Consider the following 15,960-nt stretch of genomic DNA (forward strand, 5'->3'; position numbering starts at 1 on the left):
TAAATAATAACAATAAACCTAGAGGTTAGATCCTTTTCCTGCGACTCAAGATCGTCCGTTTTTAATCACCACTGTAAAGAGAAGCCAGACAACACCGCATCTAATCCGCTGAGAGCATATTTTACTTTAATGACTTCATCATAAGATCGTACATCAAGCAAAACAGAGGTCTAGTTATCCCATGTTATTAAGTTCAAGTAGGGCTTTCACATGCTTGTCTGATAATCAGGTGTGCAGCAATTAGTTTTCTTGTATCATTTCAGCTAATATAGGGTGTGGAATTTCACCTATTTGATGCCAGTGACGGCGATACACGTCCAATCCGTTTTTACTTGTGAGGCTGGCAATGGCCACTGCCAGTTGATAAAATGGATTGGACATCTATCGCCATCAGTGGCAACTCATGAGATAAAAGCAGCTTTAGGAGCTAATTGTGGAAAGTTAGCTTCTCTAAAAGCATGTAATTGGGCACGCATTGTGACGATGCGATTGTCCGGCTCATTTGCTGCAGGTGTTCAGTGTGGGTGACAAACAGCAGGAGACGACGAGACGTGTCAAGAGCAGAAACAGCTCAAGGTGCAAATTGATACTTACAAAAACTGAAAGACTCGCTCCCCAGTTTCCAGCTACTCACTGGCACGTTGATTTTGAATTCATGTAAATAACCTGAAATAGAAGCACACAGAGAGGAGAAAAAAAATACTTAAATAGTGCTGTTAAATGACAAAACAAAATGTAGCATTACAGCCAAAATCAGGTATTGAAAAATACGAGATAAAAGAATGCTACAGGACGACTTTCGGTGCTTTTTAAAACAACTAGGCCGTTTGATAACACTGTTTACCGACATCAGAACAAACAGAAAAAGAACAAGTGAAAGTGAATCAGGGCCATGGTCACTGTTGGCTGAAGGTCACTATGTAATACCTGGCCGTTGTTCTCTTTGTAAAATCTACTTTGGTTCATGTATTAGCAGTTTACAAAAAGTGCCATTTTACCCAACACTAGTTGTCTGACAAAGCAACAAAACCCCATTAGTTAGTATTCTCAGGCCTCTTTTTCTTAACACCATGTGACGTTACATACGTACATACTTACTGTACATATTTACATATGTGAACTATTCCACCGAAACCAGATTTAGGGTCAAACCTGGGTCAACTGTCCTCTTTATGCTTTAGAAAATTGCAAACATAAAAATCCGATTAGAAAGAATTTAAACTTTCTGCCTCAAATTTGTGAAAATTCACAATCATATAAGAAAATGGACAAAGAAGTTATTAAGTGTCTTTGCCTTTCAAACAACCTTAAAAACCACCTTTTATTGCAAATAAATGGACATCTGACCATTTACTGAAATTAGCACCATCAAAGTGCCACTTGGGGTTTTAAATTTACACTTGATATCTGTAACATGGTTACATGGTAACATGGTTTCTGGTTTCCTCCCACATCCCAAAAACATGCGTGAACACTCTAAATTGTCTGTAAGTATGAGTGTGTGCGTGAATGGTTGGCTGCGTTTCAATCGCGGTTTAAATGAGCCCTCGCTCATTTGCCCTAGCCACCGCCCCCCGGTGGAATCCCCGCTGCCATCTTAGGGGCCGTTCCAATTCCCAAAACAGCGAAGTGAACTTGGTGAGATGGACTCTCAGAGGGCTCAGTGATCGAGTGAAAAACAATGGTCACTCCGGAGCTCCCTGTATCCCACAATGCATTGCAGTGGTACACGAAAAATATGTCCATGCGGTGGGGATAATGAAGCTCAAATACCGTTGGCTGCTGTCTATTTACTACCAAAGAAGAAGAAAATGAATGGAAGAGCAGCACGGTGTTTGAATGTGATACCAAACTGCCTTTGGAATTGTAAAATCTATCATTGTTGTTAATAAATAAAAATTAAAAAATAGACTGTTTGTGGCAGTTATAGGAGGGCGTATGGAATCCCAGGAGTGCCAAAATAAAAAAATAAATAAATAAACGTCAAGAGAAATTAATAAATAAAGACTAAAGTTACTTTTTATTGACTTTCACTTTTGTCAGTAAAGAAAAGGAAAAAACAATGACAATTTTTGTCATTGATGTTTCTATTTCGCTTGCCTTTTCTATTTTGCTTTTAACGAAAGGAATGGTCTGTCAATCAAGGCGTAGGGAGGGACTGAACTTAAACTTCAAATAGGTTAAATGTATTTGAACAACAAACCTGTTTACAGATTGTAAAGTATAAATAAATAAATAAATAATGAAATGCCCAAATAAAATTTGATACAAAACTTATGATTCTGATAATTCCCAGGTACAAACGTATTGCCATCAAGGGTGGAATACTTCTCCGGTTTATTGACATGAGTCGCAGTATATTTTGTGCGATGTGGAATCATGCTGCCACAAGGGGGTGGCGAGGCCTGGCCATGGCTCCCCCCAATGAATTTGTTGGCTACCCCACTGGTCACCCCACTTGCCAGTATAACGTCAGATTGTAGTAGCTGCCGAACTCGAAATTTTGACTGGACTATTATGGACTATGTACATTAACACAATAAAATAGCATACAATAAACAATATAACACCATCAACAACTCTCCAGTATATCAGAAGGTGTGTCTTGTAGTCTTTCTGACAATTTTCTACTGGCCTGTTTAATACTACAACATAGTAAAAACCTAAAATTATGGCTTTTATTTTTTTGGTGTGCCCCCCAAGGTTTTAAGTGGCCCCATTTGGCCACCCCTATGAAGAATTTCTGGAGGCATTACTGATTTGAAATAGGCAGTAGAGCGCTACTCCAACACCTTGTGGTTGTTCCATGATTTTCTTGCCTGTGAGTGAACGAAGGCAGGTGTGTTCCATTTACGTCTTTCGCTCCCCCTCTACCCACTTTCCCTCCACCCTCCTAGTGGCCTCAGTGTGACGTCATAGCAAGTGCTCGGGGCAAGTGAGCGAGGGCAACTCAAACCGTGATTGGAACGCAGCCGTTGAATGTCTCCTTGTGCCCTGTGATAGGCTGGCAACCAGTTCAAGGTGTACCCTGCCTACTGCCCACAGCTAGCTGGGATAGGCTCCAGCACCTCCACGACCCCCGTGAGGATAAGCAGCATGGAAAATGAATGAATGAATGAATGAATCTTTAACATGGTGAAAGCTTCTAACCAACAGGCATCTTTGGGGTATTGCACTTATGCTCTTTTGTCAATGCTTATGATAGATCTCGTTACAAAAAACTCAAGCTCAAACAAAGCTTTAGATTTCAAACCTCGAAGTGAAAGTTTCTGAGGTGAGTTTATTCTTAAATAATCTTGAACATATATATTTTTTATTTGCCTCCGGAGGTCATCATATCTCATTTTGACACTGGATGAAGTGTACGGTTTTAGCGGATTGACTCGGCTATGCTAATTGGCATGCTTAATACCATAAAATCGTTAGAACCAGTCAAGTGTTAAATAAAACTTCTTAAATATAAGTTGAAAAGGGGGGGGGGGGGCATGTAGTTTCTCAATTAGACACAAATTCTCAGGCACCCAAAACTGTTTGTGAGTAGAAAGCCAATGCGTGCACATTTTTTAAACACCTTGCTTGAGTGCGCATACATAGTGTGTCAGAAATGTTCCAGGACTTCTGCATTAGTCCTCAGTGCAATTCTGGGAATATTCCTATATGATCCTCTGTAGCACTGTCATACCGTCCATCATCTTCAAATGGCGCTCCTTGGGGATTAGGAACTAGCTCCAGAAGGTGAGTAGAAAGGTTGCTCAATGATAGCAATGTTCTTCTCATCTAGGAACTGTCTGATGCTCCCTGTGGCATCTATCTTCTCAAAAGGAAAAGTCACATTTTGTAGTTTGAATTCTATCTGTTTTGACTTTAGTCCTAGAACTTGGATGATGCCCCTTGTCCTGTCTCTTGCTGACAGATGTCAAAAAACAGAAGAAACACATATTAGATGAACCATCTCAGCAGATAATTTCCTGTTAATTTTCCCGCATTATCTTGTTTTTCCACAATAAACCTCTATCTCATTACTAGCTGATTTGCACAATTAGGCTGCATCAGCGCTGCCAATTAAGCAAGGCCAAGGGTTTTCTAAGGTCACGCTTAACTGATCTGTCACTAATTTGCGCTACAGCACCTTGGTCTCCAGCCCATACGTCATCAGCGAGACGAGCAGATAAATGCGGCCTGCTCATTGTTATCAGTTTGTGTGCTTGTGTGCGTGGGCAGCCAGTGGATAAACACAAGCAAGTAGATAAAGGCAAAGAGTTGCAGACAGGTCTGAATGTGGTAGCCTTGAGCCTCGAGGTGACAATGGAGGAGAGGGGAGCAAGGACTGACCCTGGCTCAATAGGAAGCCGTTGCATGAATAGCACCTCTGCCTTTCAAATGCTCACAATTTCACTGTTTGGACCGGTGCTTGAGCCGCAACCACCCACCTCCGCATTCACTCACGATTAACTTGTGTTCCAGCTCTTTAGTCTGGCTGGAGCACCCACACACAACATGGATGGTAATTCAATATGCCAGCCTTGTCAGAATTCCGACTGAAGGCCTAATTCCTCTAAACGGGAGCTCTGGTAATTACGTAGAGTTTACCAACCCTTGAACTTGCTGTCTGATGGTAATGGAGAACAATAGGGGATAAAATAAATGGGTAAATGTTTTCCTTATCCCGGACTTATTATGTCAATTACATGAGTGAGGGATAACAACAAAAGAATTTATAATTGCTAATAACGAGGGAGCCCGAATGATGTTCTAATGAAATGCTGCAATCCCTGCAGGGTAATAAGAGTGTGTGTCAACTGGCCTATTGTAGCAGCATGCAGTCCCTCTTTTTCCTGCTGTGAATTAGACCTACAGGCAGGAAACATTAAAGCACTCCTAATTAGAGGACTGGGGACTTGTTAAAAACAATTGCAGTGAAGGGCAAATTATTAGTTTCACCACATTTTTCCAAACCGATTGTCAAAACACTTTCCCTAATAAAATAATACATTCATTTTTTTCCATTAGTTAGTTACACAAGGCGGCATATTCCACATAAACCAACAGCAGCTAAATAGATTATATTTCGCTGTAATGTGAATAATTTATACACAGTGGAAAAATATTCAGCAGTCTCGTCGCACAATTGCCCGAGTCATTTTCTAAAACTTCTGCCACTTTATCAATAAAAATTGATATTTGCTTGCTAAGTATTCTGTGGGTTGTTGTATGTTTGTGCAGATTCTCTGTGATCCAGGTAAGCGTAATCCACAAAACTGAATTTGTCTTGTCATGTGTTTTGTTTTACAAAAAAAAATAATTAAAATTCAGTAAAGGACTAAAGACTCATGGTCACAGCATTTGTGAATAAGAGTGTCATTTTTTCTCCAACATTCATGATAAGTTCATCACACCTTACAAGCACACAGAGCATACGAGGAGCCAACTCAACCAAATATGACCTCAAAATGCATACACTCCAGGTCCAAACTCCAGCACTGATATTGGGCTGAACCAGGTGGCTTTGTTGTTCATACTATTTTGGATTTAAACATCCGTTTTCTTTGTTTACTTTGGCCTCTCCATTCCAAAAACATGAATGTTGGAAGTAGACACGTGCCGATTACCGATTTCAAGGTACACCGTGGTATGAAACAAGGTTTCAAATCCGCAAAAATTTTCCGTCATACCGTCCCTAAGGTATGAGTTATTTTTTATGTCCCAAAAATGCACAGAGAAATCCCTCGATTGCAGTTGCATGGCTCAACCCTCACCCACCAGTGGTTGCTCAGTGTCAGTGAGTCAGCTGTGCTACATGATGGCTGGAGGAGGTGAAACTCCTGAACTTCCCATCGAAGAAAAGGAAATCGCTGGTATGGGAATACTTCGGCTACAGAAAGGTTACAGATGGCCGCGGCTTAGAGGAGGAGGGCCAACCGACATGTAAAACATGTTTGCGGAGGGTGGCTGCCGAGGAGGCAATACCTCCGATATGATTAATACAAATTTGATGATTTATACATTTATATAAAATTAAATGTTAGTAAACCCAGTCGTGAACGTTTCCCACCAGCTACGAGACTTAACTCCTGCGCTTTTGGTGTGTCTAACGGTGCGAAACCATGTAGTGTTTTTTTGCTCTCTGGCAACTGTCTAACTTTGAGATATCTAATAGATCGTGATACCGTGAAACCGGGATATTTTGGCTAAAGGTTACAATACCGTCAGAATATCATCCCGCACATGCCTAGTTGGAAGAATTAGACTCAAAATTGTACACAGGTGTCTAACTGAGTGTAGACATGTAAAGAAGAGAGTACATATATCCAGTCTATATGGGCAAAATCAACAATGACATGACAATGATTCTAGTTGGACAAAGCGCCATAGGAAATGGATGAATGGATATCAACTTTACTTGAATACAGTCTCACTGGCTTAGATTTTTCCAGGATGCACCCCGCCTCTCACCCAGCTCTTCACAGACACCTATGATAAGTGGTTGAGATAATGGACGGATATCTTGAATGACTTTCGAAAACATAGACTAAGGCCATTCCTTTGTAGTGGCACCTCCCATGTTGAAGATGTTCATGTATCTTTAAAGTAGACATCAAGCAAACGCTTAGCCTCCCGGGATCGCTGTTTGAACTGAAGCCTCTTGTCGGGCTTTGTGAAAGATTGCAGTTTAGTGTGTGCTTGCTGACGGCTAAGCTTGATTTTCACAGTGTGTTGTTCTGTGAGTTTAAAAGAAAGAAAATCACCATAGTACAGCGGTGCTTTGACTTATGAGTTTTATTTTTTCCTTAATCATATGTGTAACTGGCATCTCAACTCCTCTTTTCATGCATCATTCGCTGCCTTTGACAGCGATAGACGTCCAATCCAATTTAACTGGAAGGGGCTGAGATGGCAGGTGTTAATCATATTTAAATGGTATTAATGCCAATAGAGGTCAAGTCCAATAGAAATGGGTGGCGAGCCACTTCAAAAGGATTGGACGTCTAGTTCCGTTAATACAGACACTTGCCTATGTGCTGTAATAGTTAATATTTCACATGTGGAAAAATCAGTAATTCGGCCAACTAATAAATCGATGTATACTGTAAGTGTGAGCATGAAATTTTCAAGAAGTGCAGTGTTGAAAAATGTTGTATTTATGTTGTGTCTATTTATATACATGTGCTTACGTACAGTGCTGCTCGAAAGTTTGTGAACCCCACAGCGATGGTCAGATTTTTTGTAAAAAAAACTAAAATAACCTTATTAAATGTTAAGTTATACCTAAATCCACAATACTGACATTCCAAATAATGGACTGAAACAAAAGAAATAGTTATATTGTCATTCTTTATTTAACAAAAGTGGTTGATTTAAGAAAAACTCAGATATCATGTGTGCAAAAGTATGTGAACCCCTTCAGTTAATAGGATATTGCGCCTCCTTTTGCAGAGATTACCTCAACCAAACGGTTTCTGTAGTGACTAATCAGCCTCTCACATCTACTTTGGGGGATTTTTGCCCATTCTTCCTTGCAGAACGCAGTCAGTTGAGAGAGGTTTGATGGGCGTCTGGCATGAACTGCTCGCTTCAGGTCCCGCCACAGCATTTCAATGAGATTTAGGTCAGGACTTTGACTGGGCCAGTCCAGAACACGAATCTTCTTCTTTTTCAGCCATTCCTTGGTTGTATTGCTGGAATGGTTTGGATCATTATCATGTTGCATGATCCACCTTCTGCCAAGCTTTAATTTCAAAACAGATGGCGTCAGGTTATGTTCTAGGATTTGACAATATTCCTCAGAATTCATGATTCCCTGGACTATGTGGAGTTGTCCAGGTCCTGAGGATGAAAAGCAAGCCCAGATCTTGACATTCCCACCTCCATGCTTCACTGTTGGGAGAAGGTTCTTTTGGTGGTATGCAGTGTTGACTTTTCGCCAGACATGGCGGTTTTGGTTGTGACCAAACAGTTCAATTTTGCACCTACATCAGTTGATGAAAACTCTTTTTATTTTAGTCTCGACAACACAACTGTTAAAAAAACAAAAAAAAACTACTGAATTGATTGATTAGGAAATCAGGTTGAAATAATAGAAAATTCCAAAATGTTGAGGGGGTTCACAAACTTTTGAGCAGCACTGTACATCAGAACGTTTATTTTTTAAACTTATTCACTGACGCTGACAGCAATACAGTAGATTTTTTTAAAAACTTAAACTACCGTAATTTCCCGGATATAATGCGCACTTTTTTTTCCCAAAATCAACTTGTAAAATCATGGGTGCGCATTATACACAGGTACAGGGATGGAGACAGAAAAAAAATATATATATATGTATATATATATATATATATGAAAACAGATTTTTTTTTTTTTTTAATTGACACAGCGATGTTGTGTTAAAGAACACGTATGCAGCGATCCGTTGCCGCCCATTACGGTACATGACGTCACCATTTTTTTTTTTTAATAATACACTCTGATTGGTCGAATGGTTTCGTCCGTGTTCTGCTTTTTTCACTCTTCATAAAGCACAGAATTTAGTTTCTTGAACTCATTTGAGTCAACGTTTATTGCAACTCGGCAACTTGGACCATAACAAACGTAACACAATACAGACTTCCTGTGTCCGTCAACTATATCTTTCCTTCGGGAAACTCAAACCCAAATAACAATAGTTCCTCTTGTTACGATCTACAGCAGTGGTCTCAAACCGGTCCTCAAAGGGCCGCAGGGGGTACTGGATTTCATTCCAACCAAACGAGACAAATACCTTTTCACCAATCTGGTTTCTTACAAGTGTAATCAGTTGATTGCAATCAGGTGCTGCTTATGTTAGTAGAAACCTCATTGGTTGAACTGTTTGTGCTGGATCTGTTGGAACAAAAACCAGGACCCACTGCGGCCCTTTGTGGAGTCGGTTTGAGACCGCTGATCTACAGCGATGTGCTCTTTCCGATTTCCGACTTCAGTCCTCACTTTTATTTTATCGTATCAATCCATGGAAGAAACATTTATTCATCACGATGAAACGAGCAAGTTATACAGCAGCCTTTAAAAGAAAAGTCATATCTGTTTTGTTTTCTCCTGGATTCTGTTAAGTTGGAGATGCTGTCAAATCATATTATTAACGCACATATTGTCAGTTTACGGTAATGTTTTGAACTACCAATGTGGTATGCTTGTGCTGTGTTTCACCAGTCAGTAAAATGACATTTCTGTATCCGTACACAAGCTCTTTTTTCTTGTATTCTATTTATTGGTGCTAAAATTAGGGTGCGCGTTATACATGGGTACAATCATTTTCCCTAGACACGGTTGCGCCTTATATTCGGGAAATTACGGTAAAAGTAACATTTATTTAAAAATATTATTATTGGTCTATTTATTTATGAAAATATTTTTTTCTAATCCTAAGAAATAGCTTGAGAATTTGTTATTAAATGTACAGCGGTACCTCCACATACGAAGTTAATTCATTCCAGGACCTTGTTTGTAAGTCGAAATTTCGGATTTTCCCATAAGAATACATTATAATTCCATTACATTAATTAGTTCCGCAACTTGAAAACCTACACTAAATCCTTAATAAATAATGCTGGTACTATTACAAATAGCAATTACACATAGCAAGAAAATAAATTATAAATAAAAATTGGAATAATTTAATAATAATAATAGTAATCATAAGTCCTGTAATAATGTAATGAATCGCGTTCTAATGTGGCGGACGTGTTTTGCGTGCTGTACCTAAACGCACCGCATTGCTGACGTGGCAGAGCAAGAAAGGTAGAGCTGAAATTTTACTTTCTCTTTTAACGTTCTGTTGTTGATGACGTCAACTACGGAGACAGTAGGCGTTTCGTGTTGCACAAGTTCTGAAATACATGATTAAAATGCTGACGAAGCTGGCCATTTACTTGGCGATGTTAACACAATAATAATTGTCACCTTATAAAGACTGACGAATGGAGGTCGGAGGAGGAGTATTGTCGAGCTAGTTCACAGACCACGCTCATATTTTTCTATCATTTCCATGGTAGGCATCACCTTTTTCTTTTTTTTCACCATCTGCACTAACCTTCTTGGAACCCGTGTTGATTTCCCCCACACGAAAATCCGCCGTGCGTCTGTCTTGTGGCAAAACATAGAATCTGCGGCGCTGTCATAAATCGTTGTGTTGTCGGATGTAGAAAACAATGGTGAGTCAAATTTTACGTCGGATGTCGAAAAGATCGTGTGTCGAAGCGATTGTATGTTGAGGTACCACTGTCTCTTGGCAAAATATCAGATAATCCAAACTAGTGCTGCAACGATTAATCGATTAACTCGAGTATTCAATTAGAAAAAAAGATTTGAAATAAATTTTGCTGCTTCGAGTATTCGTTTAATTGAAGTGGCGTTGTAATGGTTTGTTTTAAAAGTGTTTGCATTTAGTTTTATTGATTTGGGTGGATGCACTGCCCTCTAGTCTGCCTCATTTCACGTGGCTGAATCCAGCTGCTCCCTGTTAAGACCAACATAAGCTAAATTTTTGTTTGAGCTAAAGTTTTTTTAATGCTTTCGTAAAGTATATTTAGCCGTTTTTTGTGGGAATATGTGTCTTAACCATTTGTTAAGGGCATTGTAGAAAAAAAATAATGTTAGCGTTTTATAGCATTTAAGCTAGCAGACTTTTGCTATGTAAGTTAGCCAATTGTTCTTTTGTTGTACACAGATCTTCATTTTATTTTTTGATACCGTTTGAGACTCAGCTCAGGTATTTTAATTTTTTATGTTCCTTATCCGATTACTCGATTATTCGAACTAACTAGTTCATCGATTAATCGACTACTAAAATAATCGATAGCTGCAGCCCTAATCCAAACCTTTATTTCAGCAGAAAATAAAACCCACCGAGTCTCTTTTTTCAAGGCTGATGCAGGTCCACTGCCGTCAGTTTTTAAAGTATTTCTGCCAGCCTGTCCCATTTAGGTGGAGTTATTTGGTGTTGGAAACAAGTCAGTCACTTGCAAACAGCTGCTTCGTTTACCCTCACAGCATTAACTGTCTCTGCCTTCCTAACCTCGCATTTCTCCCCTTTTCATTATTGTCTCTCTGAATGAACTCATCCCAACACTGAGCCACCACAGACCAGACACTCACAAAATGTCTTGCACCAGTGTGTCAGGAATGTCTACTGGAGTGACACTTTGGTGAAACATCTTTGTCCAGGGTACAATGGGATTGGCTATAGTGCAAAGTTGGGTTTTGTTTCAAAGGAACTGCTAGATGAAATTACAACACTTTCACGAGCCTCTGCACAAATATACTTTTATCTTCTCTATCTTTCAAATAAGAAAAGGCAAAGAATATTTGGCTCCCAGTGCTCCTAGCAGGCGGCTTTGCAACCTATCAATTCTCTTTGATACCCTCACGTATTCTTTACTCCAAAGCCTATAAAAACAGACAACGCAGAAATAGGCTTGTCTTCTTGCACACCAATGAAACCTCTGCCTTTGACTTTCAAGATATATGCAGATCTTTTATTTTGCCACTGTCTTTTTTTTATCAGCGTTTCATAGAGGGTGCAGGAGTACAACAAGCCTGTCCCTCTCATCCAGGTAATGTGTTTATTTTCCTCAGCCCATCTTCTAGTTTACTGTGTGCCGGTGTTTCTGCCCTCTTATCGCCTGGCCCTCGTGGGGCATTTTAGCCTCTCAAATCCTGTTCACCACATACTGGTTTTAGAATCTGTGAAATGAATGCTCGAGAAGCGTGGCCACAATGTCTGCCTGTGTTGCAACTCAGCTAAAATGGGCTTGGTGCTTTTTTTTTTTTTTTTTTTTTGTCCGGAGAGATGCATAATGGAAGTTTTTAACACCTCAAAAGAGGCAGGGTCTTTGTGGAGCTACACTACAGAAAGCCGGCAGTCTCCAGAGGAGGCAGACACACTGAGTGGTGCCGGACAAAGAGCTCGACGAGCAAAATCAGCGGGGGCATCACTCTGCGCACAGCCGCACACATGCGCCGACATACATACTGTAAATGCACCTAAATTCGAAAAGAATGAATGGACATGAATGAAAGCTGCATTCATCTGGAAATGCAATACAATAAAACAGTACCAAGTATATTGTTGTATAATTTGCTTTGTCATTTGCCTTGATTTTTTGACAGAAAACACCTAGTAGCCTAGGACATCCCGAATATCTTCACTATCACTTAAACACTGATTGTTGAACAGAAGTGCATAGGACAAAAGTACTTACATACATGAGGAATGGTAGGCAATTTGGAATACTCACATTTGATTGGCTAAAATAGTTCCGACATTGATAAATGTTTGCCACCATGTCATTCGGGCAATTCAAGAAAATATACAGGCTTTAATTCACATTTTTTATTTATGTTTTTCTCCACTTTTACACATCATAAAAATGAAATTATGTGTTTATTAGGGCTGTCAAAATTATCGCGTTCACGGGCGGCAATTAATTTTTTAAATTAATCACGTTAAAATATTTGATGCAATTAACGCACATGCCCAGCTTAAACATTAAAATGACAGCACAGTGTCATGTCCACTTGTTACTTTTTTTGTTTACGTTTTTTGGTGATTTTTCACTCTATGCCGGCGCTTGGCTGCGACTGATTTTATGCGTTTCAGCACCATGAGCATTGTGTAATTATTGACATCAACAATGGCGAGCTACTCGTTAATTTTTTGATTGAAAATTTTACAAATTTTATTAAAACAAAAACATTAAGAGGGGTTTTAATATAAAATTTCTATAACTTGTACTAACATTTATCTTTTAAGAACTACAAGTCTTTCTATCCATGGATCGCTTTAACAGAATGTTAATGTTAATGCCATCTTGTTGCTTTATTGTTAAAATAAACAAATACAGTACTTGTGTACAGTATGTTGAATGTGTATATCCGTCTTGTCTTATCTTTCCATTCCAATAATAATTTACAGAAAAATATGGCATATTTTATAGATGGTTTGAATTGCAATTCATTATGATTAATTAATTTTTAAGCTGTGATTAACTTGATAAAAAATTTTAATCGATTGACAGCCTTAGTGTTTGTTCAATTTATTAAACAAGATTATGTATAATGGAGGCTCATTGTTAAGGTGTCTGTCCCTTGTCTGTCCCTTGACTTTGCAGCACAATCAGTAAGTGGTGACAACAAGACCATAGCTAATGAGTACCAATTGTTGCTTGTGCTGGTTTGTGTTGTCAACAATATACATTAAGAAACTGCTTCGATTTCCATCAGAGGCAATGTAATCAATCTGCAATTGTCTCGCTGTTGTCAGCAAAGTGGCCCGAGTCCTAAGGATCTGTATGTAAATGATTTCCTATTTCGGGCACAGCTTAACATGGATATTTCCAACAGCACTGCACTGAAAATTCATCACATGCAGAATTAATCCAGAAAAGAAACAACTGATCCATAAGTGATCAGGTTACAACAGAGCAGTGGTGTCTGAAAATAATGCTGTTTTTTTATTTTTTTTAATTTTTATTTTTCCAGAAGCGTTTGGCACAGTTTAGGAGAGTTTTCCACCAATGACTTTTATTGCTGTGCAAAAGTCGTCCTCGGTTGACCAATAATCTTTTTCCAACTGAGTGCTGAGGTGGAAAACATTTGTGGTTGAGTAGGTGACATCATTTCATTGGATGTTGATGTGCAGCATCTTTTACAAGGAATTCCTTGTCATTATTGGATGGAATGGATGACGCACAAATGTGTGATACAATAGGGCACGTGTAAATGAGGATAGTCATATTTCACTATTGGCCTTTTTCACATTTAACTCATTCACTTTCATTGACAGCGATAGATGTCAAATCTATATAAACTTGGATTGCTGGTATCGAATGAGCATGCTTCAAGAGTAGCCAATGGGTTCATGTAGTAAATACCTTTAAAGCAGTTACAATAGTGGGCAGGTTGTTAATCAGGTTCCTTAGTTTCAGTGTTGGAAGAAGTAATATCACCAACCGTAGCCAATAATTAACACTGAAAAAGATTTTTATTTCTTCTAAGGTGGTTTTCTCATTCGCGTTCATTGACAGCGATAGACATCAAATCTATTTACCGTACTTTTCGGAGTATAATTTGCACATTTTCACATTTTGGCTGGGCCTGCAACCCATACCAAGTTGCAACTTATAGTCTGAAAATATTGACAGTGATAGATGTCCAATTCATTTGAACTGGGAGGGCTGGCAGAGAATGATCAAATGGTTTGGCTGTCCGTCGCCGTCAGTGGCAGTGAATGAGTTAATACCAGCATTTGGAAATGCAAATGGGTTCATTTAAGCGGAGTTTGAGAATATTTCTGCCTTGGTAATCTTCTAAAGAGGGAAATGATTTAGAAGGGGGACACAAATCTCCAGCGACATGGGCACTTTGGTCTCCCGTTTCTCCCTTTCTCGTCTGACTCGTGTCTCGCCCCGCCCCTTCTCCCCATCACTCCCTCCTAATTCACCTCTCCCCCTTGTTGCCCCCGGGGTGGCAGGGCCAGGAGCGGTGGACTCGGGTTGGCTCTTCCCCCTCAGAGAAAACAAATGTAGTGTTTGAGCCACTGATCACTCGCTTAATTGACTTTAACACTCCTTTTCTGGATTAAAAAAAGAGCCTTTGAAATAAAAGGTCAGATTACCTCTAGAGTAGGGTAATAAATAAATCAAACAAGGTAAGAGGTTCCTGCCAGTGAATGTTAAAGGGAAATTTAATTAGAGGGGAAAAAACAGCAGGCTTTCTCTATTGGATACTAGAGGTTTAACAATAAATAAAATACATCTAGAAGAAAATATATCACCTTATTACCCAAAAATACAATCTGTCTGGACATCATTCTTCCCTATTAGTCTGCACCCTCCAGTGTATTAAATTTTCTTCCATTATATGAGTTGGGCTACAGGCCCATTGTCCATTGATTCCAGCACAAGGAAAGGAAACAGGCATAAAGCAAATCTTCAGTCTGGACTGAAACGGAACAAGGGAAGGAGGCAGACAACACTGCGCTGCACCCACACTCCTACAATGTGGCCTTTGTGACATAATGCAGCAGATTGTGGAAAATAATCCCAAATTTACTACTTCACCTTGTCCAGCAATAACAAGTGACATCACAGCATGAGCCATGTATGCCATACTTCAGCGTACATGTTGGATTTAGAGGAGAATTGGGGAGGGTGGGGAGGGGGTAAAAAAAACATTGCCAAGCCGTTATTACAGCCCCATCATGTTCTGTGAGCCTATTACAGCATGGGACAAGAAGCAGTAAAACTACAGACTGACGGCAGGAGGGAATCTGTATAGGCTCACAGCACACTTTAAATGAAGTACAAGACAAAGATGTAGCTCCTATTACACTGTCAAACAGTGAGCATTGAAATTCTGTCGCAGAGTGCAGCGTGAGGTGGCAGGAGGCAACGGTTCTTCTAAGCGGCTGACCCGACAGCAGTAACATGAGGTTGGTGTTAACGGTGCTGAAAGCATGACAGGTGGGTCACATGAAAGATCAAGTCCAGTTCATTTCGCTAGTGCAACACATGCTTCTCATTATTCGACAACACAAACTGACGTCGCGCCGATCCGAAGTGACTGATTCACTGAAAACTGCTCTTTACATAAGTGCACATTGAAATGTATGATGCCAGTGTAAATAGAGTGCATTGTACAGTTCAGAAAGGTACATCAAATAAATCTTCATGAAATCATCTTGTTTTCCAACTAACCTCCAGACTTTTTCAAATACTTGGCTCTCCAAGTACCATCATCAGAGCCAACAATGACTCATTGAATGCCATTGACAGCGCTAGACGTCCAATCCATTATGACTGTTTAGCTCGGTTAATGGCACTTAAACATTAGCATTCATAGCCAGTTCTCCCAGTAAGTCGAAATGGTTGTATGTGAAGCTGGATTTTCCCATAAGAATACATTATAATTAGTGCTGTCAAAATT

The 15,960-nt window shown here is 39.5% G+C and overlaps 1 protein-coding gene across 5 annotated transcripts in view; it reads right to left on the reverse strand.

Moving 5' to 3' along the window:
• The window catches only part of sox6 (SRY-box transcription factor 6), a 202,737-nt gene that overhangs the window by 172,581 nt on the left and 14,196 nt on the right, over nucleotides 1-15,960 (reverse strand). For all 5 annotated transcript variants that reach the window (XM_057820051.1, XM_057820286.1, XM_057820200.1 and 2 more), the window contains exon 2: nucleotides 595-666. The gene's annotated coding sequence lies outside the window, so the exon portion shown is untranslated. The remainder of the gene's footprint in view (nucleotides 1-594; nucleotides 667-15,960) is intronic.

The sequence above is a fragment of the Corythoichthys intestinalis genome, chromosome 1, assembly GCF_030265065.1.
Source record: "Corythoichthys intestinalis isolate RoL2023-P3 chromosome 1, ASM3026506v1, whole genome shotgun sequence".
Taxonomy (NCBI): Eukaryota; Metazoa; Chordata; class Actinopteri; order Syngnathiformes; family Syngnathidae; genus Corythoichthys; species Corythoichthys intestinalis.